Source organism: Bufo bufo, chromosome 5, assembly GCF_905171765.1.
Source record: "Bufo bufo chromosome 5, aBufBuf1.1, whole genome shotgun sequence".
In the NCBI taxonomy this organism is placed as follows: Eukaryota; Metazoa; Chordata; class Amphibia; order Anura; family Bufonidae; genus Bufo; species Bufo bufo.
In genome coordinates this window covers 85459468-85484516 of record NC_053393.1, presented here as the reverse complement: position 1 = coordinate 85484516, position 25049 = coordinate 85459468, and positions in this window count along the sequence as shown.

Sequence of the window (25049 nt, the reverse complement as noted above, 5' to 3'; positions counted from 1 at the left end):
AATTTCTTCCACACTGCCTCCCATGTAGTAATTCCCCCCACACTGCCCCATATAGTAATTTCTTCCACACTGCCTCCCATGTAGTAATTCCCCCCACACTGCCCCATATAGTAATTCCCCCCACACTGCCTCATATAGTAATTTCCCCCACACTGCCCCATATAGTAATTTCTTCCACACTGCCTCCCATGTAGTAATTCCCCCCACACTGCCTCCCATGTAGTAATTCCCCCCACACTGCCCCATATAGTAATTTCCCCCACACTGCCCCATATAGTAATTTCTTCCACACTGCCTCCCATGTAGTAATTCCCCCCACACTGCCCCATCAAGTAATAACCCCACACACTTCCCCCATTAGATCATTTGTAGATGATGCAGGCACGCTGCGCACACATTTCATCACGCCCCCGCCTGCATCAGGATTTTACTACCGCATAGGCTTCAGGCCTACTAGGCCTGAAGCCTATGGCGGTGATCGGCAGACGGCGGCGGGGCAGGGAACTATGCGTTCCTGTGCCCCGACATAGTTTGTGGGCGTTTGGGTCGGCGTTTGGGTCGACGCCCCAATCATAATCCACCACTGCTGTCAACCACCCTACCCATGCTGTATGCTTTGCAAATGATTTAAGACTAACATCCCCCATAATCTAAACCCTTCACTACCGTCTCTAAGGCGTGTTGGGAGCTACACTAGTTCTCTGAAATGCCCTACCCCAAGCAATGAGGTTAAATCTCAACTCCTACAGTATAAAATACACATCTTTTGAAGGTGATCTGTCACATCCCCTAATGTAACTGTTTTCCATCCCCCCCCCCCCCCCCCCTTCAACATCATTCTTCAGACCCTAATTCATTAATATCCACCACACCCCATATACTCAAAAGCACTACAGATATTGTAGGTGACTGGCTTATGCAGCTTTGTATGTAAGTTCTCTATTTTGTTAGGGCATCTGTCAGCAGTTTTGTACCTATGAAACTGGCTGACCTGTTGCATGTTTACTTGTGAGGGATGAGAATCCATTTTCTATAAACATGTCCTCTATCTTGTGTATATGGAAGATTTAGGTCAAGTCCTAAATGGAGCTTACAGGTTTAAATAGACAGATCATAATAATGTCTAAAAACAAAGTCAAAAAGTCAGTTTATGTGTGTGATAGAACCCACCCCCACCCCACAGTTTCCTCTCTAGCAAATAGTATAGTCTGAGCCTCAGGAAGTGCGGGGGGAGAGGAGAGAGGAATGGAAACCTACGTATCGTCTTTATATCCTATAACCGCAAATGTCATGTTTGTCATGTAACATAGTAACATAGTATGTAAGGCCGAAAGGAGACATTTGTCCATCCAGTTCGGCCTGTCATCCTGCAAGTTGATCCAGAGGAAGGCAAAAAAAAAAAACCTGTGAGGTAGAAGCCAATTTCCCCCACTTAAGGGGGAAGAAATTCCTTCCTGACTCCAATCAGGCAATCAGAATAACTCCCTGGATCAACGACCCCTCTCTAGTAGCTATAGCCTGTAATATTATTACACTCCAGAAATACATCCCGGCCCCTCTTGAATTCTTTTAGGGTCCATTCACACGTCCGCAATTTTAATCCGCATCCGCTCTGCAAAATTGCGGAACGGATGCGTTATAGATGCGGACCCATTCATTTTTAAATTGGGCCGCAAAAGATGTGGACAGCATTCAGTATGCTGTCCGCATCCGCAATTCCATTCCGTTCCGTAATGCGGATCCTGGAAAAAAGTAGAACATGTCCTACTTTTGGCCGCAAATTGCGGTCCGTGGCCCCATTGTATTTAATGGGTCCGCAAAAATGCGGATGACATGCGGAAAGGTGCCAAATGTCATCCGCATGTCATCCGCAATTGCGGATCCGCAGGAAATTTAAAAAAAAAATGGCCCCATGTGACCTTCAGCACCAGAGAGAGTTGAAAAGAAGAAGTGGTGTGAAGTCACAGATAGTGAAACTAATTAAAAATGACTTCTTTTGAGGTAGAAAAATTGATAATTCTCATACAGGAGAGGCCTGCCTTGTGGGACACAAGAGCCAAAGTCTACCATGACCGGATCATGAAGGACCGAGCATAGGAAGAAATCGCCAAAGAGTTGCTAGCAACAGCACTGTCCAAGAAAGAAAAAATAAGTATATAATATTATTTTAAAATCAGTGTATTTTTAATGGCTTCATACACATATCCATGGAGCATGGTCTATGAAAACCCAGCCTGCCGTGCTCCGGAGTGCAGAAGTGCACGGCGTCATTGGTTACAATGAAGCCGTGCACTCCTGCACTCAGCAGCCTGGCAGGCCGGGTTTTCATAGATTGTGACAGTGACATGGTACAGCAGGTGCCTAGGTGACATTATACTGCATGGGCCAGCAGGAGCACACGGCGTCATTGGTTGCTATGACGCCGTGCACTCCTGCACTCAGCAGCATGGCAGGCCTGATTTTTAATTTTTAATACTAATATATTCAAATATTTTTGATTTCAGTCCAGCAAATAAAAAAGAGATGGAATACTTGTCTGGACCAATTCCGGAGGGAATTAAATACGAAAAGCAAGAGTGGTGATGGAGGCAAGAAGAAAAAGCCCTATATGTATACCTGGAATCGTCAATTTCTTATACTAATAATGGATTTAAGAAGGTAAGTAATTTTTATATATTTGTAGGACAGTGGAGTTTTGGGCAGTTTATAATTATAGGGGTTCTGCAGTTTGTTTTCTATGCTCAGGAGAGATCATCAGCATCTGATCAGCTGTTTGAGAAGGCAGTGGCGCTGGCAGAAGCACCGCGGGCTTCTGTGTTTACCGCCGGCCCAGTGACATCACGACTAGTATCACTGGCCTGGGCGCGGCTAAGCTCCATTCAAGTGAACAGACATTAGCCGCACCCAGGCTATTGATACTAGTCGTAACGTCATTGGGCCTGCGGTAAACAGAGAGAAGGCCGCAGCGCTACTACCAGCACCGCTGCCTTCTCAAACAGCTGATCAGATGCTGATGCTCTACCCTGAGGATAGAAAACAAACTGCAGAACCCCTTTAATAAAATCAGTGCCTCACACTGTAGCCCATGTCACGTAGATGTCATATTGTTTTTTTTAAATGATCCTCTGTTGCGCCGCTGTGCCCCTCGTTATGTTTATGCGTCCTGTATGTAATAACAGCGGAGCGCCTCAGACATTGAGGAAAACAGCTCACCTTCTACCTGTCTGTGACGGGCTCCTCTGTGATTGGACAGCACCACAGCCAGATAGAAGAAACGGCCACGTAGAAAAGCTGGTGTCTCCTCCCCGTTGTTCCCATGATATTAATTTGCATACAGGGCGCGTAAACAGAATGAGAGGCACAGAGGAGCATTAAACTAATTCTACCAATATGACATCTAGGTGACATGGACTATAGTGTTAGGTACGGCATTATTGAGTACAAACTGGTGGAAGGTGCTCTTTTAATAAATGAAATAATGTAATTATTAAATTTATTTTACAGAACTGTGGACAACCTATCGGACAATTCAAATCCACAAGCACCGTCCGGCAAATTGGATGACAGACAAGGAATGTCCACAGATACCCAATCGGAAAAGGAACAGCCTGAGGCCATGGGGGGAGCTTCAGGGTCTTCATTATCTCTCCTTCACCAGCCTCTGCAGGAAAGATCAGAAAATCAAGAAGAGGTCCAGGATAATTCAGAAGTGGTACATGCTAGTCAAGAACCAGTCCAGGCCAATCCTGAACCCAGCCAGCAACAAAGAGCAGCACCTGTTAGCCGTTCATTCTGGCAGACGAGGCCAAAGGGTCATAACCGATTCCGGTTTAGATCTCCGTGGTCAGGTAGATATGATGGTTATAGAGTATCTAAACCGGAATCGGTCTGACGCCAAGGAAGAAGCAGCTTTAAAAGGGCTCGCTCCTTCCTTGTGCCGTGTGCCAGAAGAACGGCAAAAAAAAAAAAAAGCCTTTTCAATGTGTGATCAAGCACGGGAGCCGGTCTGAAATCAAATGCGGTCACCAGGAGCAGGCAGTTCCGAGAACAGCCCGATGAAGGCCCCCGGCAGCTGTTCTCGGAACTGCCTGCTCCCGGTGACCGCATTTTATTTTAGACCGGCTCCCGATACAGACACAGGTAAGGGCTTACCTGTGCATCGCTGGACAGGTGAGTCAAGATGGCAGCCCGCATGTGTTCTTTGACGAACACTGCAAAATTACTATCACTGTCAAGGGGGCCTGTCCGCCAAATGCACACGTCCATGTAACACGGACCGTGAGATACCGGCCTGGGTTCCTGCTGAGTGAAGGAGCGCACAGCCTCATTGGTTGCACTGATCTATATGAGTGTAGGCCTCATGCACAGGAACGTGTGAGCTCCTGCACTCAGCAGGAATTCAGGTTGGTATCTCATGGTCCGTGTCTGCAGGGCCGGATTAACGTAGGGGCTGATGGAGCTGCAGCTCCAGGCCCCTACCATAAAATAGGCCCATCTGCCAGCCAAAAGGCCGTCGGGAGGGTTAAAAGTCCTCTGTTGTACACAGCGCAGCGTCACATAGCACAGAGACAATGCAGAGACGCTCACCTCACGCTGGCAGCAGGGAGCCTGAGGGAGGGACTGGGAGGAGCATAATATGATCCTAGAGTGGAAGCTGCTTCTGCCAGCCCCTCCCCTCCCCGCCCACCAACCAACCAGAGCTGAGGCAAGGCAAGCACTAGCAGCTCTGAGTCGTCTGAGTAGTACAGGGAGTCTTCACAGGTCCTGTAAGGGAACTGCACAGTGTAAAGTGTAGTTCCCAGGTTAGAACAGTGCATCTGCCAGGACCTGTGATGACATCATCTTCAGCATCACAGGTCCTGCAGAATCTAGCAAAGGAACTGCACCAAAAATGGTGTAGTTCCTAGGTTTGAAAGGTACATCTGCCAGGACCTGTGATGACATCATCACAGGTCCTTCAACCCCTAACAGCAAGTATTAGAAGTTCACAAGCAGCTCTGCATTGATCCATACAGACTGGAATGGAGTGGTAAGAGGAGGTCCTCCACTTTTCATCATTCACCCCCCCCCCCCCTCCCTGCCCTGTTTTTACTCATTGCTCACTCATGTATCATACTTCAGACAGTTACAGTGACCACAACCTCATGTACTTCACACACACATGCATAACTGACCACATATTTCTGTAAACACTGCATCTACAGTATTATACCTTGTATGCCTCACATCTATATACATACACACACTGCATATATTAAACAGTATTATAGATGCAATATGTACAGATATATAATATATATTGCAGTGTACTGATATGTGAGGTACAAGGTATAATATATGCAGTGTGTATAGATATATTGTATATACAGCAGTGTACTGATATGTTAGGTACGAGGTATAATAGATGGTGTGTACAGGTATATTGTATATACAGTATTGGATTGATATGTGAGGTACGAGCTGTAATTTATACCTCATATATCAGTACACTGCTGTATATACTATATACCTGAACACACTGCATATATTATACCACGTTCCTCACATATCAGTACACTGCTGTATACACTATACATCTGTACACACTGTATCTATTATGCCTCTTTTGTGTGCCAGGCCTGTTTTGTAATCCCAATCCGGCCCTGATGGCATAAATTATAAAACAGCAGCGAACATAGTTCATGGAACAAAGAGAGAGGCCTGGAATGGGTAGTGGGAGGGGCTATAAAAGGGGAATGGGGGCCCAATTTAGATTCTTGCTATGGGGCCCAGTGATTTCTATGTACGCCTTTGACAGGAGCAGAGAGATAAGAGAAGTGACAGATGACACAGAGTTTAGATTACAGGTTGAATTAACCCTTTAGGATCAAATTGGCTTCTCAGGAGATATATATGTTAAAGGCATCTCATTCAGTAGCTATATAACTAAGGGTGGGTTCACATCTCCTTTATGGATTCCGTTAAGTGGGGACTGTGGGGACTATTTTATTATCAGCCAGTGACTGTGTTACTGTAATACTGTTATCAATTCAGCACATAGTTTTCCCTGTGCATTCACATTTCACTTCACTTGGTTCGTTGTACTACTGTCAGTGTCAGACTGTTGTCACTGTGGGGAACAATGCACAACAGACAACAATGCACACCACAGTGACAGCTCCTGAGTCCTCCTGTCCGGTGTCAGCCTCAGCTTCCCTTCACTATCACTATAATCAATCACTCTTCCTGATCCTGACTCACTCATTAGAGAGCTGAAGAGCCGACTGAGTCAGCAGCAGCAAGTGAATCGAATGGATAGCATCTGCGCATGCGCACCGGTACCTAGAGTCTTCGGTTCACTTGCGAGTCAGCTCAGCAGTCAGTGACTCAGCAAGTGAACCGAAGATCCGATTCATGAATCGGTTCATTTGAATGAGCTGATTCAAATTAAGCGATTCATCTGAAAGATCCGAACTTCCCATCACTACTGAGGCCATATCCGGCGGGCCGCAGCATTACAGGAACAGCACCAGCTGCTCTGACGTCCTGCCGCCGGATATACGTCACAGGATATCCGGCGGCAGGACGTCAGAGCAGCTGGTGCGGTTCCTGTAATGCCGGCCCGCCGGATATGACCTCAGTGCGCCCGCGGTTATCCCTCCTGCACGCTGCGCTGTGTACAACCTACTCAGCAGTTTCGACCAGCACACGGCCCACAGCGCTCAGCCACAGCAGCCCGTGAGACAGCAGGAGCTTCTGGAGCAGGGCAGGTATCAGATAAACTCATCCAGTTGGAAGGGAGGGCAATCATAGTGCTGTTCTGATTTATGGACACAGCTCTCAGCATGCTTAGCCAGCCTTCTATCTGGCTGTGCTTCTTAAGAGTCACAGTCCACAGGCTGTTTCTGAGCCTGTGGACTGTGACTCTCAAGAAGCACAGCCAGATAGAAGGCTGGCTAAGCATGCTGAGAGCTGTGTCCATAAATCATAACAGCACTATGAAAATTACTGACTGGCTAAGCATGCTGAGGGCTCAGTCTCTATAACATAACACATTAAAGAAATTACTGTTTCTAGCTGCTAGTCCACAGCAGCTAGAAACAGTAATTTCTTTAAAGGGATTCTGTCACCAGGTTTGACCCCTGTCAGCTAAAAATATGCTTATGTTCAGGGCGTCTTCACGATTCCTAATGTGGGCTTATAAATGTCATCTGTGGGCTTATTTAGCTAAAAAACAGCTATTACTAACCTGTCAGTCAAACAAATAAGGTGCCCAAGGGGATGTTAATGGGTGCAAGATGCCCGCCGCACCCACCGCCGTTCGTGCCCAGCGCCGCCTTTCCGGACTTCTGCGCCGCCTCCTAATCCTCTGTGCCGCCTCTCGCTCTCCCTCCCTCCCCCCTCCTTCTGCTGTAAGATCTCGCGCTTGCGCACAGGGCTCTGCCTGATGCGCCCGTGCAGACTTCTCCATTTGGCTTCTTACAGCGAAGTGCGCATGCGCCGGCACTTCGCTCAACCCCTGTATGCGCGAGATCTTACAGCAGGAGGAGGGGGGAGGGAGGGAGAGCGAGAGGCGGCACAGAGGATTAGGAGGCGGCGCAGAAGTCCGGAAAGGCGGCGCTGGGCACGAACGGCGGTGGGTGCGGCCGACACCTTGCATTCATTAACATCCCCTTGGGCACCTTATTTGTTTGACTGACAGGTTAGTAAAAGCTGTTTTTTAGCTAAATAAGCCCACAGATGACATTTATAAGCCCACATTAGGAATCGTGAAGACGCCCTGAACATCAGCATATTTTTAGCTGACAGGGGTGAAACCTCGTGACAGAATCCCTTTAAAGAGTTTCTATCACTTGGTATCACATATTTAGGTGTCAGACACTAGCGATCCGCTAGTGTCTGCTCTAACAAACCATCCTAATATGATAGGTTTTGGGGCAGCCGTTTTGCTAAAATAACAACTTTTATTAATATGCTAATGAGCCTCTAGGTGTTATGGGGGCGTCATTAGCACCTAGAGGCTCCGTCTACCTTCATAAACTGTCGCCGCCCAGCGCGTCCCTCCAGCCCGCCCATCTCCTGCTGAATGCGATCCTCTCCGTGCGCGTCTCTGTTCTGCGCATGCGCAGTGAATGTCTGACCGCTTCCCTGCTCAGACATCTCCACTGCGCCTGTTCCTCGGAGCACTATGATGTCATCGGCGCAGGCGCAGTGGAGATGTCTGAGCAGGGAAGCGGTCAGACATTCACTGCGCATGCGCAGAACAGAGACGCGCACGGAGAGGATCGCATTCAGCAGGAGATGGGCGGGCTGGAGGGACGCGCTGGGCGGCGACAGTTTAGGAAGGTAGACGGAGCCTCTAGGTGCTAATGACGCCCCCATAGCACCTAGAGGCTCATTAGCATATAGATATAAGTTGTTATTTTAGCAAAACGGCTGCCCCAAAACCTATCATATTAGGATGGTTTGTTAGAGCAGACACTAGCGGATCGCTAGTGTCTGACACCTAAATATGTGATACCAAGTGATAGAAACCCTTTAATGTGTTATGTTATTTAGACACAGCTCTCAGCATGCTTAGCCAGCCTTCTATCTGACTGGCTAAGCATGCTGAGAGCTGTGTCCATAAATCATAACACAGCTCTATGAAAATTACTGTTTCTAGCTGCTGTTGTCCACAGTCCACAGCAGCTAGAAAACAGTAATCTTCATAGTCATGTTAAATGATCACTATAGTGTCAGGAAAACAAAGCGGTTTTCCTGACACTATAGTGCCCTGAGGGTGCCCCACCCTCAGGGTCCCCCTCCCGTGGTCCCCCTCCATGTTGCCAAGATAGACGCCAAATGAAGGGGTAGTTGCAGGAACAAAATACTTTAATGGTATCGATAAAATATATATGTAATTAAGACACTGAGTGCAGTTCCATAAAAAGGCCCAGCAAAATCCTCAGCACCGGGCCCATGATGCTCTTAATCCGGCCCTGCGTGTCTGACGTGTGCATTTGGATTAAAATTGATGATCTGATATACTTACCTTTTCTGCATAGAAGTTTATTCTTTGCGGATTGCGGGCCTGATTACGTCTGGTGTAGTCCTTGTTCAAAGTTGAAGGCAGACATATCCCATTTTTATTAATAAAAATGGGACATGTTTGTGTTTAGCTGTGAGGACATACACATATTAAATTGTAAAAAATAAAAAATAAATTTGAATACACATAAGTCAAAATGAGGTATTAGAAGGTATTTACACCAAATTAAAAAAAAAAATTGATTTTACGAAATACCTCAGCCTGCAAGCCCACGTCAAGGGTTCTAATTCTCTTGCGAGTCCCTAATCTAAACTAACAGGGGATCTAACTAAACTAAGAAATAAAAAATGTAATTAAAATTTAAACCAGATTCCAGCTGAAATCAGCGTCTTCCACGGATGGCATCCAACTGCCACGACATACCCCCTCAGGACTGCAGAAGTAGTCGGCATAGAGTTCCCGAACAGCTAGTCCAGCTGTACCAGGGCGTCCAGGCCCGCTCAGGTCTAAACTGACTGAAGATGTCATATTTAGGCCCAAATCTGCATCTGCGGAGGCATCGTGGATCCTGGTGAAGTTGTGTAGCAGTACACAAGCCTGTATCACCAGGGTGGCATTGTCCGGATTTATCTGTATGGATGACATGAATACTCTCCACTTAGTGGACAGTATTCCGAAAGCGCACTCCACATACCGACGGGCGCGAGTCAATCGATAGTTGAAGATGCGCTTCCTGTCATCCAGATCGCGTCTAGGGAAGGGCCGCATCATGTGGGGTGACAATGCGAATCCTTTGTCTGCCACGATCACAAATGGAGCCGGCGGACCTGCAGATTCGGGAAGTCTACTGGGCTCTGGCAGGGCAAACTGGTTTTCACGAAGCCGTTCACCCATTCTAGAAGCACTAAAGATGCGGCTGTCTGAAGTGCTCCCATAGGCCCACAATTACAAACCTGTAGTTACTGTCAGCTAAGGCCATCAGCACCACAGAAAAATACTGCTTGTAATTGAAGTACCGGGACCCTGAGTGAGGCGGATTCTTCACGCGGATATGCTTACCGCCCCGTGTGCCCCAAAGCAGTTAGGAAACTGCGCAGATTGGTGAAATCCCTCGGCGATACGTAGCCAATCTTCCGCCTTAGGGGTGGGCATCACCGCTTCTCTGAGACGCTGCCATATAACTTTGCAGGTATGGCAGACAATCCCAGAGATTGTAAAGATTCCAAGGAGAAACTCAAAATGCAAAGAAGCGAATGAGTTCCCGGTAGCAAGGAATCTAAAAATAAATAAATAATTAGTTCTAACTTTCATTTTCATATATTAATATTCAATATATAGTATATAAAATTGGCACATTCACTTACCTCAAGGTGACAATCAACCGTTGTTCAGCAGATATGCTACGCCTCATGCTGGTGTCCAGGAAATTAAGGTCAGGATGTAGAGAGACCAGCAGATGATCGAATGCTTCCATGGACATCCGGCAATAGCTTTTGAACTTTATAGGGTCACGTCGCAGATCGTTGTATAACTTGTGAAATTGTCCTTTCTGAAGGTGCTGAGCAACAATGGGATGGACCCACTGCCGTCTCCTCTTCCTCCCTGGTTCTTCATCCAGCATAGATGACGGCCGTCTGAATCGCCGAGAGAGAATCCAGTGAAATACAGTCCTGATCAAAAGTTTAAGAGCACTTGAAAAATGGCAAAAAATCATATTTTACATTGTTGGATCTTAACAAGGTTCCAAATAGAGCTTCAACATGCCACAAGAAGAAATGAGAGTGAGGCCTCTTTCACGCTACCGTATGGCTATTTCAGTGTTTTGCGGTCCGTTTTTCACGGATCCATTGTTCCGTTTTTTTGTTTCCGTTGTGTTTCTGTTTCGGTTCCGTTTTTCCGTTCCGTTTTTCCATATGGCATATACAGTATACAGTAATTACATAGAGAAAATTGGGCTGGGCATAACATTTTCAATAGATGGTTCCGCAAAAAACGGAACGGATACTGAAGACATACGGATGCATTTCCGTATGCATTCAGTTTTTTTGCGGACCCATTGACTTTAATGGAGCCACGGAACGTGATTTGCGGGCAATAATAGGACATGTTCTATCTTTCAACGGAACGGAAAAACGGAAATACGGAAACGGAATGCATACGGAGTACATTCCGTTTTTTTTGCGGACCCATTTAAATTAATGGTTCCGTATACGGAGTGGGAACATTTCTTCAAGTGGTGAAGATGGCCGCACGAAGGCCATCTACTGTCTGAAACTGTTGTCCATTTTTGTCAACTTCCCTTGCCATCCATCCCCAAAGGTTCTCAATTGGATTTAGATCAGGGGAACACGCAGGATGGGCCAAAAGAGTGATGTTATTCTCCTGGAAGAAGTCCCTTGTCCTGCGGGCATTGTGTACTGTAGCGTTGTCCTGTTGAAAAACCCAGTCGTTACCACAAGATGAGGGCCCTCAGTCATGAGGAATGCTCTCTGCAACATCTGAACATCGCCAGCGGCTGTTTGATGCCCCTGCACTTCCTGAAGCTCCATTGTTCCACTGAAGGAAAAAGCACCCCAGACCATTATGGCGCCCCCTCCACTGTGGCGCATAGAAAACATCTCAGGTGGGATCTGCTTGTCATGCCAGTAACGTTGGAAACCATCAGGACCATCAAGGTTACATTTTTTCTCATCAGAGAATAAAACTTTCTTCTACCTTTGAATGTCCCATGTTTGCTGCTCTCTTGCAAGGTCCAAACGAGCAGTTCTGTGGCGTTCAAGGAGACGAAGTCTTTGAAGACGTTTTTTGTTTTTGAAGCCCTTCAGTCTCAGACAGGGCTGGACTGGGGATGAAAACCAGCCCTGGAAAAAGTTGCATACCAGCCCCACAGCGTTGCGTCATTATTTACGAATTTTTGAAGTGATAAACAATAACGGCGGAGCTACTCGTTACTAAGTTCATGTTTGGAAGTTAGATTTTTGTTTTGGGGGGTTTCGTTTTTTTTGGATGTGTGGTCCTAAACTTTTGATCAGCTGAAAAACAGCCTGTTTCAGTTTGTTGTTTTCATAAAATTGAATGCTCAAAAAATGTTTTGTCTCACTCCCATTTCTTGTTGTTGCATGTTGAAGCTCTACTTGGAACCTTGATAAGATCCAGCCATGCTAAATATGATTTTTTGCCATTTTTCAAGTGGTCTTAAACTTTTGATCAGGACTGTAGTACGTTATCCATGTCTTCTGCCATGATGATCGCTGAGAAATCGGTAGAAAACTATGCCAGCCAAGCAGAGGTTTCTTACACAGCTCTGAATGACACCAAAAGCACAATAAAATGGCGCCTGTACTCTGTTTTATACACTTTTTTTTTTTTTATTGGTACCCTACCAACATCTATTCCACCTCCTTTTTTTATTTTGTGGAAAAACGGAAACACGGAAGGATGCACTTTTGTAAAAGGCCTCATGCACTGTTGTGTGCATCCGCGTCCGTTCCGTCATTTTTCACAGTTTAGCGGAGGTCCCATTCATTTCTATGGAGCTGTGAAAAAAAACTGATAGTCCTCTGTTTTTTCTCCGCGTCCGTGATTCCAGTCCGTCAAAAAAATATAACCTGTCCTATTCTTGTCAGTGGAAAACGGAGGACGGACCCATTCAAGTCAATGGGTCCGTCAAAAAAAACGGATGCACAACTGGTATGTCATCCTTGTCCGCGTCCGTTTTTTTCTACAAGACCTTGGTGCAATAAAATTACACTTTTCATTAACCTTCCTTTTTTTTCCCGTCAGACAAAAAAAAAGGGAAGACACAAGGAAACACAACTGAAGCAGAATCGGACACTGACCACTGAAGCCAAATCACTGACAGTGAAAAAAATGTTGTATGCATGAGGCCAAAACTGAAGGTTTTTGCGGAAACACAGATCCGCAAAAAAACGGACCGTAAATCTGGAAAGAAAAAAGACGGACGTGTGAATGGAGCCTTATTAGATCTCCCCTCAGTCGTCTTTTTTCTAAAGTGAATAACCCTAATGTTGATAATCTTTCAGGGTACTGTAGTTGCCCCATTCCAGTTATTACTTTAGTTGCCCTCCTCTGAACCCTTTCCAGCTCTGCTATGTCTGCCTTGTTTACAGGAGCCCAGAACTGTACACAGTACTCCATGTGTGGTCTGACTAGTGATTTGTAAAGTGGTAGGACTATGCTCTCATCACGGGCATCTATGCCCCTTTTTATGCAACCCATTATCTTATTGGCCTTGGCAGCAGCTGCCTGACACTGGTATTTACTGCTTAGTTTGCTGTTTATTAAAATTCCTAGGGTTGTTTTTATTTTCTGTTTGAAGCATATATTATTGTGAGCTTGTCTTTGAATAAAGGAGAAAACAGATACAACTATAACCAATGCTTGTGTCAGTTTCCCGAGCGCACAGAATTCCAACAATCATAGGATTAAGGGATATTTCCCTAACAAAATCTTAGTGCCCAACGAGGGGCTCAACTAAAGGACACTTCATCTGGTCTCCGACAAATTGGACATTCTGGTCCAGGATTTGAAGATATAAGAAATAGTGCTAAAGGTAAGAGACTTTATCTTACACTATATCTGTGTCTCCCTGAGTGGTTTGTCCAGTTCGAGGATCTGGTGATTGAATGTACGTATAAATCCTTTTATAGTTGAGCCTATTTTTGGTAAGAACCTGAAAATGACTATGACTGTTGGATTTTGAGACCTAAGAGATGGACAGTTTCAATTGGGAAGTCTTTGGTTTAGTTTTGGGAGTTTTGGTATATGCCTTATTTGTTCTTTATAGTAAGTGAAAAATCTTGGAGAATTACAGGAAGGGTATACAAAGTCCTTGGACTCCAATGTCTGGTTTGTGAGGTTTTGATTGGTTAAGAAACTCAGTAACAGAATACACTAGGTAAATATAGTGGGGAAATTCTGAGGAAACTGAGGGAAAATAGATATCTGAATAATTGCTTAACTTTTTGTGGAAAAAGATTGACATACAAAATGGGGAACAATTTCAGTATATCAGAGGGTTACAAAACAGCTAAGACTTTAGTCGAAGAAAGGGAAGGAAAAGAAGGTTTGAAAAATATTGACAGGGTGTTGAAGGTAGGAATGAAGGATGGAAATTTGAATGTGGATACTTGGGAAAGATTCATAAGGACACATTGTGGTTGGATAAAGGATCATGGATGTGAAGAAGTAGTTAATACCTGGGTTAAAGTGGCAGGGGAAGTTGAAACTGAGGGGTGGCGAGGAGAAGTAGTCAGAGGTAGACTGTTGTATACTCAGAAATCAAAAGACAATTACGCTGACGAACTAGCTCCCCCATATCCAACTGCCCCTAGACCTCCAAGAGGGAATGGACCGGAGGGATGGACTTGTAATGTCTGTGGCAATCAGAATCCAGACTGGGCCAATGTGTGCCGAGCCTGTGGTGCCCTCCGACCCCACAAACCTGTAGGACTCTACCCTGTTCTGACTAAGACAAGACTCCTACCCAGACCCACAACAGGACAACAGGGGGCGATGGGAGGAGGACCTGATACAACCTCAGGACCACCCGGACAGGTCATTGGAGCGACCAGACGGAATCAGGAACCGGAATTTCGTCGCACCAGTGTGACTGAGTACCACCCCTGGAGTCCGAAAGACCAACTCAGACTTTTGACCCGACTTCCCGACCCTCTGACAAGACCTATGCCTACTTCTAGGACTCTTCAACAGATACAGGTGACTTATGGGGCTACGTGGACTGACATGAAGGATCTGATGTTGCTGAAGATGGGCGATTCACAACATCAAATGGTGAATGACTATATGAACGAACACAGAAATGCCCCCATGGATATTATGACTAGAGAATGGTTCAAGACTTTACAGTATGGGACTGAATTTGTCAGGGTTTTTACAAAATGGGCACGTACAAGGGAGGAAGAAAGTTCCCGAAGTCTTAAAGACATAGTACAGGGTCATCAGGAGACTGTAGAGACTTATGCTGCAGGACTAAGGACTATCTGGACCGACCTGGGTTGGGATCAAGCTGGAAACATGGGAGAAAAACTGTTGACATGTGCATTAATGGAGGGGGTTCGACCCACCCTCCAGGCTAAACTGAAAGCTTGTAAACCTGAATGGCGTGTGACCCCTTTAACCCAATTAATTGCTGCAGCCAAAGGGTTAAAACTAGACATGAAGAAAAACCCTACTACAGTTAAATACATGGGGCAGGGCACCGGTCCCAAACCCAAACGTGATTTTAAATGTTACAATTGCAGAAAACCAGGTCACATGAAGAGAGATTGCATGGCTCCCAGGAAAGCTAGAGACAACGGTGGCCAATTTAGTCCACAATCACCACCGTCTTCAGACGATACCGGTACCCCAGTGACAGTTCTACCTGTAAAAGTAGAGTCCATGGGCCCCCAAATCCATATCCCAGTATCACTAGGAAATTAAAATGCAGTACCATTCCTGGTCGACACAGGGGCAGCCAAAACAGTTGTTGACCAGAACTTTTTAAAACCCTATCAACTCAGTCCATACCACGTCCCAGCCAAGGGTTTCGCTGGGGAAACCGTGTTTCTCTGTGAGTCTGAACCAGTCAAACAAAAAATCAAAGATAGTACTGTTATCACTCAAATTTGGGTAAATCTCCCTGAACCTATTCTGGAAACTGATGTACTCCAAGCGCTCAGGGCCAGTATCCATCTACACCTAGATGGGACTAGTCACGTAGACTTTAGAGTCCCAGAAGAAGTTCTCTGCCCAATGATGGCTTCTATAACGGTGGCTGAATTAAATCTTCCTGATTGGACAGAATCTGAAAAGAGTCTGCTCAGCCAGGTCCCCGGGAGCCTTTGGGCCACCTCAAAGACTGACATAGGCAAATTACCTGTGTCCCCTGTGATGGTGTCTCTAGAGCCCGGGTGTCAGCCCCCGCAAGTTAAACAGTACCTATTGAGTTACGCTCAGGAAATAGCAGTGTCCAGACAAATAGATGATTTTCTCCGAGCAGGTGTTCTCATCAAGACTGTGTCACCAGCAAACACTTCCCTATTTCCAGTGAAGAAGGCCGTTAAGGGTCAGCCAATCACATATCGAATGGTCCATGATCTTCGAGAGGTCAACAAAGTCACAGTCCTACAAACCCCAATAGTGCCCAATCCGCACACTCTGCTGCCCCAAGTTCCGTCCACAGAGCTACCTGTTTCACTGTGATTGACCTGGCAAATGCATTTTTCAGTGTACCTCTGCATCCAGATTGTCAGTATCTTTTTGCTTTCACTATCAATGGGAACCAGTATACATGTACTGTTTTACCCCAGGGGGCCCAGAACTTGCCCACCATGTACAGTCAGGCCCTACAGTCTGTCCTAGCCAACTGATCCTCTCCTGGAACTGTGGTCTTATTGCAATATGTCGATGACTTACTTTTGTGTGCTGAAACAGAGACCAGCTGTCAAGCTGCCACTCTGTCACTCCTAATTTTTCTCCAAGAAAATGGGTGTAAAGCTTCTAGGTATAAACTGCAGTTTTGTAAAGACAAAAGTAAAATTTCTTGCAAAGAACAAAGGCACAGGGCCCCCTTTTAGTGATGTGGTAGATGGTACACAAGTGTAGGAATGCCAGAGTGGTGTAAGGTAGCCTATAATGTCCCTTAAGGTTTTGGGCACGTGTCACTGTGCTCCTACCTGGATACGCTGGACCCAAGACATTGCCCTCCGAAAGCAGAAAAACAGGGTGGTGAACAATTGAGGGATTTGAAGAAATAACTTGAGTCCAGACCTTGTATATAGTGGAACAGCAGCTTTACTTTAATAAATGTTCATCAGAAACAGTTTTCAAACTTTGTCTTGGTTCCAACAGGCATTAGCACATAACTGTGTAAGGCAAACTCCTCTCTGCTACATCTGTTGCTCTCTGGCTCTGCTATGTTGACAGGATAGCTGTATAACTTAGCTTTAGCTGTCTTGGTGCTGCAACTTCTCCCTGTAATCTAATTTTAATTTGTCCAGGGAACTTTACTCCCGGCTTCAGAGGCTTCCAGCTTCTGCCTCCATATCCAGCTGATCTGAAGGTGCTCCAGCTGGCCTGGGCAAGGCCACGTCCAACAAGGACGTGCACCTGCTGCACACCCTCCCTTGGCAGGGGGCAAAACTAGACCCTTCCCCTAGCAGGGGGTAAACTAGACTGACTCTCACTAACTAGTCTCCTCCCTTGCTGCAGCAAGTGGGGAAACGCCCACTACACCACAAAGAGGGGTTAGAATGGAAGGAAAGCTCCATTCTCTGTCCCTGTAGCTCTGCCATTTATGCTGCCACCTGCTGGTGAACCAGGCATATTACTGTAATGATCGGCGTCACGCAGAGGGATGGAAATGGGAAGGCCCTGTCCAAGGGAGAGGGAAAGGTGGTGACCCCTGACTCACCTTGCGGCTGGAACCTGACTGCCCTGACGTCCCTAGATGGGTTCCTCACCCGTACGCCGATCACGTGCCTAAACCCTGGCTTTCCCTAAGATGAGCCCTATGTAGTGAACGGGGCGGTGGGATCACTAGTCCGCACCACTGACACTAAGAGGAAAACACCAAGGAGAGGACAGACAATACAGACAAACATATAATCCCAGGTGGGCGACCACAGCAGACCACAAAGGCCCAACAGGGATCCGGAGTGTAACGTTCTGGAACAACAACCAGGGAACACAGCTACACAGCTCCAGTGGGTCAGTATAGAAGTCCAGGCAGGAAGCTCTATATCTGGCAACCAGAGAAGTGGGAGAGGGGAATATAAGGAGGTTGGGAGTGCTGGACAAGAAACAGCTGAGGAAAAGGAGCTACGGATCCCTGAGTGAGCCAAAAAGGGTTGCAAGGCAAACCCAGAAAGATACCATAAAGAAACAGCTCTATCTTTCTACATAGAGCGCGCAGCCACCCGCTAGGACTTCCTGACCCCGGGTATAACGGAGTCAGGCGTGGCTCTTGACACCCTCGTGACAATTACACGTGAACATAACAGTTACATGGAAAGAGATATGCACCTGGAAATAAACGCATAGATGACCTTAGGTTAACCATAGGAGATAGTAGCAGGGTGCAGAAGTGGTAATGCACCTCTGGGGCATTACACAATAAAATATAGTCTTATTATTCATTGGTGATCTTTTCCAGCTTGAAAAACCAGCAACTACAATATTTATCACTTCGACACAAAAGGACGCCTCAAGGACATTCGAATTATCTGCCGCTATACTGTATATATGTGGCATATAACAGCAGACAATTCTAATAAGAATAAAATAACGGTAAAGATAATAAAAAGTTTGGAGAGGATACTTCAACATATCAGACTTTAATGAATGTAAAATATGCAAATCCATCAGAGATGACTACATATGAGATAAATTAGAATAAATTAAAATGTTGCTCAACAATCCAATTAACCTTTGAGATCAGTGGAAGGCTTGAATTTTCAGATTACTTGTGCTCATCTAAATTGAATAGAAAATTTCTAAATGCAATTATAAAAACATTGTGTTTTTTCCCCAATCTTTTATTGTTTCTGCTCATTACCAGAGGGAATCATAAAGTTTAAATGTGTTATGTCAATGTAACATGTAAAATAAAATTGGACTCTGAAAAAAACAGTTTACATATCTAGGTCAAAGAATAGATTTTCCTTTTTGTCTTTGTATAACGAGAGGCGTGAGACATCCATGGAATTGTCACAATTGTAGGACTGCATTGTAATAATGCAACTTTGTGTTTGCTATGCTGCAGTGACTTTTCTGATTCTTCTTAAAGGGGTTCTCTATGAATTACTGAACATGGCTGCCAGAACACCATCCTAGAATATGAATAGGAGGGGTGTATCTAGCTGTAGAGCTGCATAGGAGAAGTGCAAATTACAGTATTTTTCTTAAAAGATGCACCTAGGTTTTAGAGTTGGAAAATAATAAGAAAAAAAAAATATTTTTCATCAGATCAGACACCCAAATTAGACCCCAAATCTTCATCAGACTTTAGATCAGAACCTGATATTAGACCTTAGATCTGACCCCCCTATAATACCTCAGATCAGACCCTCATATCAGACCTCAGATCAGACCCCCATATCAGACCTCATATAAAACCTCTGATCAGACCCCCATATCAGACCTCATATAAAACCTCTGATCAGACCCCCATATTAGACCACTGATCAGACCCCCATATCAGACCTCAGAACAGAACCCCCTATCTGATCAGATCCCTATGTCAGACTTCAGATCAAAACCCCATGTCAGACCTCAGATCAGACCCCGATATCAGATCAGACCCCCTTGTCACACCTCAGATCAGACCCCTGTGTCAGACCCCATCAGAGCTCAGATCAGACATAGATAAGCTCATCAGAGATAGACCACTCTGCAGGTCTAGCAGTCTCTCCCACACTCATAACTCCCTGGTCTTCTTCGAGCCTGCGCTGCACTGTGACCTGACCGGGTACAGTGTCAGGTAGTAGTGGACACACTACATCCTGACTCTGTACACAGACAGCGCGGTGCCCGGAGCAAGAGCAGAGAGCAGTGAGTACAGGCAGCGCTAGCAGAGCAAGGATGAAAAAGCGATCCAGCAAATAAAATCCAATATTGCTTTATTTCTTCACTTTAAAAAGGTACAGCACATACTACCAGGATTTTCTGACGCGTTTCAACCAATCAGGTCTTAGTCATAGAAACTCTAAGAACGGTGATATAGTTAAATACTGTGGTGGGGATGGCAGTACTTTATGCTGCACATTGATATTTGGGTCTGCTGAGGAAGTATTTTGTGCTGCTCTATGGTATTGCTGGCCCCCGCCTACTTGTGTTGACCTGTCTTTTGTCAGTCTGGACCCCCCTACAACATGGGGCCACTCCTAGTTTTTTTTTTCCAGGGCCACTTTAAAGGGAACCTGTCATGCACTTTATGCTGACCTCACTCAGAGCAGCATAAAGTAGTGACAAACGCCCTGATGTCAGCGGTGTGTCACATGAGCTAAAAGTAAGTGGTTGCTGAGAACCAGCATCATAATCATTACAGTCCAGGCCTTGAAAAGGGTCAAATCTACCTGAGAAGAGTCAGTTATACATAATCTCCTGCTCTCCCCGTCCATCTGCTGATAATTGACAGTCTTCTCCTTACTTTTCTCCCTAGAAGAGAACTACCAATCCTTAGCAGATGGGTAGGGTAAGCAGGAGATTATGAATAGTGTTGAGCGAATCGAACGCCACAAAGTGGATTTTAATCCGAATTTCAGAGAAAATTTGATTCACCGCAAAGCCAAATTTCCGCTTGCTTCGTGATAACGAATCCATTTTACCTGAAATGGTATAAAAAGCAAACAAATCATACTTAGGCTTATTGCACACGACAGTATATTTTCACGGTCCGCAAAACGGGGTCCCGTTTTTCCGTGATCCGTGACCGTTTTTTCGTCCGTGGGTCTTCCTTCCGTGCGGAGCCAAACGGATCCGTCCTGAATTACAATGCAAGTCAATGGGGACGGATCCGTTTGACGTTGACACAATATGGTGCCATTTCAAACGGATCCGTCCCTATTGACTTTCAATGTAAAGTCTGGAGTCCCTTTTATACCATCGGATCGGAGTTTTCTCCAATCCGATGGTATATTTTAACTTGAAGCGTCCCCATCACCATGGGAACGCCTCTATGTTAGAATATACTGTCGGATATGAGTTAGATCGTGAAACCTCATTTCCGACAGTATATTCTAACACAGAGGCGTTCCCATGGTGATGGGGACGCTTCAAGTTAGAATATACTACAAACTGTGTACATGACTGCCCCCTGCTGCCTAGCAGCATCCAATCTCTTACAGGGGGCCGTGATCAGCACAATTAACCCCTCAGGTGCCGCACCTGAAGGGGTTAATTGTACTATCATATCCCCCTGTAAGAGATCAGGGCTGCCAGGCAGCAGGGGGCAGACCCCCCCCTCCCCAGTTTGAATATCATTGGTGGCCAGTGCGGCCCCCCCCCCTTCCTCCCTCTATTGTAATAATTCGTTGGTGGCACAGTGTGCGCCCCCCCCCCCTTCCTCCCTCTATTGTAATAAATCGTTGGTGGCACAGTGTGTGCCCCCCCCCTTCCTCCCTCTATTGTAATAAATCGTTGGTGGCACAGTGTGCGCCCCCATCGGCCCCCCCTCCCTCTATAGCATTAACAACATTGGTGGCCAGTGTGCGGCCTCCCATCTCCCCCCCCCGATCATTGGTGGCAGCGGGTTACTAGCAATAGTACAATAGTAAAAGATTCATACTTACCTGGGAGCTGCGATGTCTGTGTCCGGCCGGGAGCTCCTCCTACTGGTAAGTGGCAGTTCATTTAGCAATGCGCCGCACAGACCTGTCACTTACCAGTAGGTGGAGCTCCTGGCCGGACACGAACATCGCAGCAGCCACCAGCAGGTAAGTATGAATATTCTACTATTGTACTATTGCTAAGTAACCATGGCAACCAGGACTGTAGTAGCGTCCTGGTTGCCATGGTTACCGATCGGAGCCCCAGCGATTAAACTGGGACTCCGATCGGAACTCCGCTGCCACCAATGATGGGGGGGGGAGATGGGAGGCCGCACACTGGCCACCAATGTTGTTAATGCTATAGAGGGAGGGGGGGCCGATGGGGGGCGCACACTGTGCCACCAACGAATTATTACAATAGAGGGAGGGGGGGGCGCGCACTGTGCCACCAACAAATTATTACAATAGAGGGAGGGAGGGGGGGGCGCACACTGTGCCACCAACGAATAATTACAATAGAGGGAGGGGGGGGCCGCACTGGCCACCAACCTATTATTACAATAGAGGGGGGGGCGGGGGCCGCACTGGCCACCAATGATATTCAAACTGGGGAGGGTCTGCCCCCTGCTGCCTGGCAGCCCTGATCTCTTACAGGGGGATATGATAGTACAATTAACCCCTTCAGGTGCCGCACCTGAAGGGGTTAATTGTGCTGATCACGGCCCCCTGTAAGAGATCGGGTGCTGCCAGGCAGCAGGGGGCAGTCTTGTACACAGTTTGTAGTGTATTCTAACTAGAAGCGTCCCCATCACCATGGGGACGCCTCTGTGTTAGAATATACTGTCGGTTCTGAGTTTTCACGAAGTGAAAACTCAGCTATGAAAAAGCTTTTATGCAGACGGATCTTCGGATCCGTCTGTATAAAAAGTAACCTACGGCCACGGATCACGGACACGGATGCCAATCTTGTGTGCATCCGTGTTCTTTCACGGACCCATTGACTTGAATGGGTCCGTGAACCGTTGGCCGTGAAAAAAATAGGACAGGTCATATTTTTTTCACGACCAGGAAACACGGATCTCGGATGCGGCTGCAAAACGGTGCATTTTCCGTTTTTTCCACGGACCCATTGAAAGTCATGGGGTCCGCGAAAAAAAACGGAAAACGGCACAACGGCCACGGGTGCACACAACGGTCGTGTGAAAGAGGCCTTACCTCGTCCATTTGAATACGAACAGCCTGCCGCCGCCAAAAGCTTGATTGAAGATCTCGCACGAAATCCCATGCCAGCCGACGTGATGACATCATCATGGGCCATGTGGGATTTCAAGCTAGATCTTCAATCAAGATGGCGGCAGCCGGCTCTTCACGATCTAATGGATGAGGTAAGTATCATTTTATTTTTTAATTTTACACTGTATTATTACGATCAGATGCTGCAATCAGCTATGAACGCGGCATCTGAGGGGCACAATGATGGGCTGTGGCACAATCGCCGCTCCCTGTCATTGCACCCACTACTTACAAAGAAATGCATTTTGTGACAAAGTAATTAGTCACAAAGCAAATTTTGGGTAAAATCGGCGAAGCAGCCGAATCGAACTCTGACTCTCAAACTTTGACTCATCTCAGGTAGATTTTAGTTTTTTCAAGGCCTGTTCTGCAGTGATTATGATGCTGGTTCTTAGCAAGCACTTACTTTTAGCTCATGAGTGACACACCGCTGGTACCAGCGCGTTTGTCACTACTTTAGGCCGTCCTCTGTGAGTTCAGCATAAAATTGATGGTAAGTTCCCTTTAAGTTCCCAGTCCGCCCCTGGTAATGGCGCCCCAGATGGTAAAATTGCTTCTCAAAATTGAGACCTTTCTGTGCTGCGATGTCATCGGCTCACCGCAGGCATCGTAAATCAGTGATGTCACTGTGCAGGGGTGCACCTAGCCTTTCTGCTGCCTGAGGCAAAAACTAAAATGGCGCCCCTCCCTCCCCAATGCCAATTTCTTAACCTAACTCCTTCCCTTCAGCCCCCTTCTTTCCCCTACCTGGTGCTGCCTCACCTAGCCTCATTGGTGGTGCACCCCTGTCACTTTGCCACTGATGTCCTGGGCTCTGAGCTGCCCAGTGGTGTATGGCATTAATACATTTGTCATTGCCTTTTTTCTTTACACTTTTTAAAACTGATGAAGGAGACACAAAAGGTAACTAGAGCACATAATGCATTCGGTGCATGCCACGTACTCCACTTTTGTGGTGTAATTTAAGCTAGAATTTTTGGCCATTTTGCTAAATCTTGCCCATTCTTTATTTTGTACTGGTGAAGGTTGTGTGACATACTGGTCATGGAAACGTGCTGTGTGCAGGTTTATTACAGGGATGTACTGCACTAGCAGGCCAGGCATGCATAATGTTATAAGGCTATTGCAAATGATAATTGCGCTGATAGCAGAATACATTATATTGTGAGGCCGCTTTCGGGCAATGATGGTGATCACGTTTCACTCTTATAAAATACAGATCAGCTTCTCTTTGACATTTAAATTGCATTAGCCGGCAAAATAAATTGCATGACAATTACACAACAATTTCCCTAGTTTATGACTTTCATAAAGTCAGGTCAGTGGTTTGTGTGCATGCCGGGGTAATTACCAAGATTTTATTGCTTTGATATACACAACTGGAATAAGCCACAGATCAGCAAAGGGATATTTTATTCTAAAAACAATTTACCATTTTCACGATTTATAGTGAAATAAGATTGCCCGGATAATACATGAAGAAAATCATAAGCAGTGATTTCAATTTTATAGGTATATAACTGGCTTACAAAGGACTTTATTATTAATAATGATAATAATATTTAAAAAAAACAATTTTTTTAACGTTATTGTAATGCAATTGGTCTAGAAACAACATTTCCTTATAACCTGTTAGTGAATGAATTAGTTAATGGGGGAGGGGGTTCCCTGTTCAGGACATTAACTGATTAACTAGAGCGGAAAGTACCTGCAAAGAATGTCTCCCTTTGGAAAACCCAGTAAAACTAAAGCCTGTATTGCACAGGCCTATTAAGCAAGCGATTGTCGGGAGGAAAGTGTTCCCTCCTGGCAATCGCTTGCTAGCTAGTGGAGGAGACCTCTGCTATTACATGTAGCGATCTCCTCCGCAGCATGGGGAGGAGTGATCGCTATGCCATCGCTCGTCCGTATACTGTCTAGTGGTTTTCCAGCAGCAGATTATTAGATAAGATGATCTGCTGCTGGCAAATGCTGATTTTTAAGTATGCTTAAAAATCAGAATTGCCCGATGAACGGCGGCAGTATAGACTGCAAGATGAGCGCTAACAAGCCTTCATGCAAAAGCACGCTAGCGATTATCTACCAAAAAATCAGCCAGTGTAATACAGTCTTTATACTGCATGAACAGCCCATGAGTTCACATGAACATGGTGTAATGCTTCCTTGGTGGAATTGAACATTTAAAGGGGTAATAAAAATCATGATTTATATATCCTAGGTTTGCAGAGTGCTGTTGCATTATGTTTGCTTTTACTTTTGTATTTTCAGCTACAGCGACGTGCAGCTGCACATTCACTTCATGTTACAGGAGGTGCTGACTTATTTTGGGGTTTTGTTTCTGTATTCTGTTTTGTTTTGTATTTAGTGGTATGACTGCCTCCATTTTGATCGTGCACTTCTAACAAACCCATCTTTCCTGCAGGTCGTTTTTAATCAGTGCAGTATATAGCTGG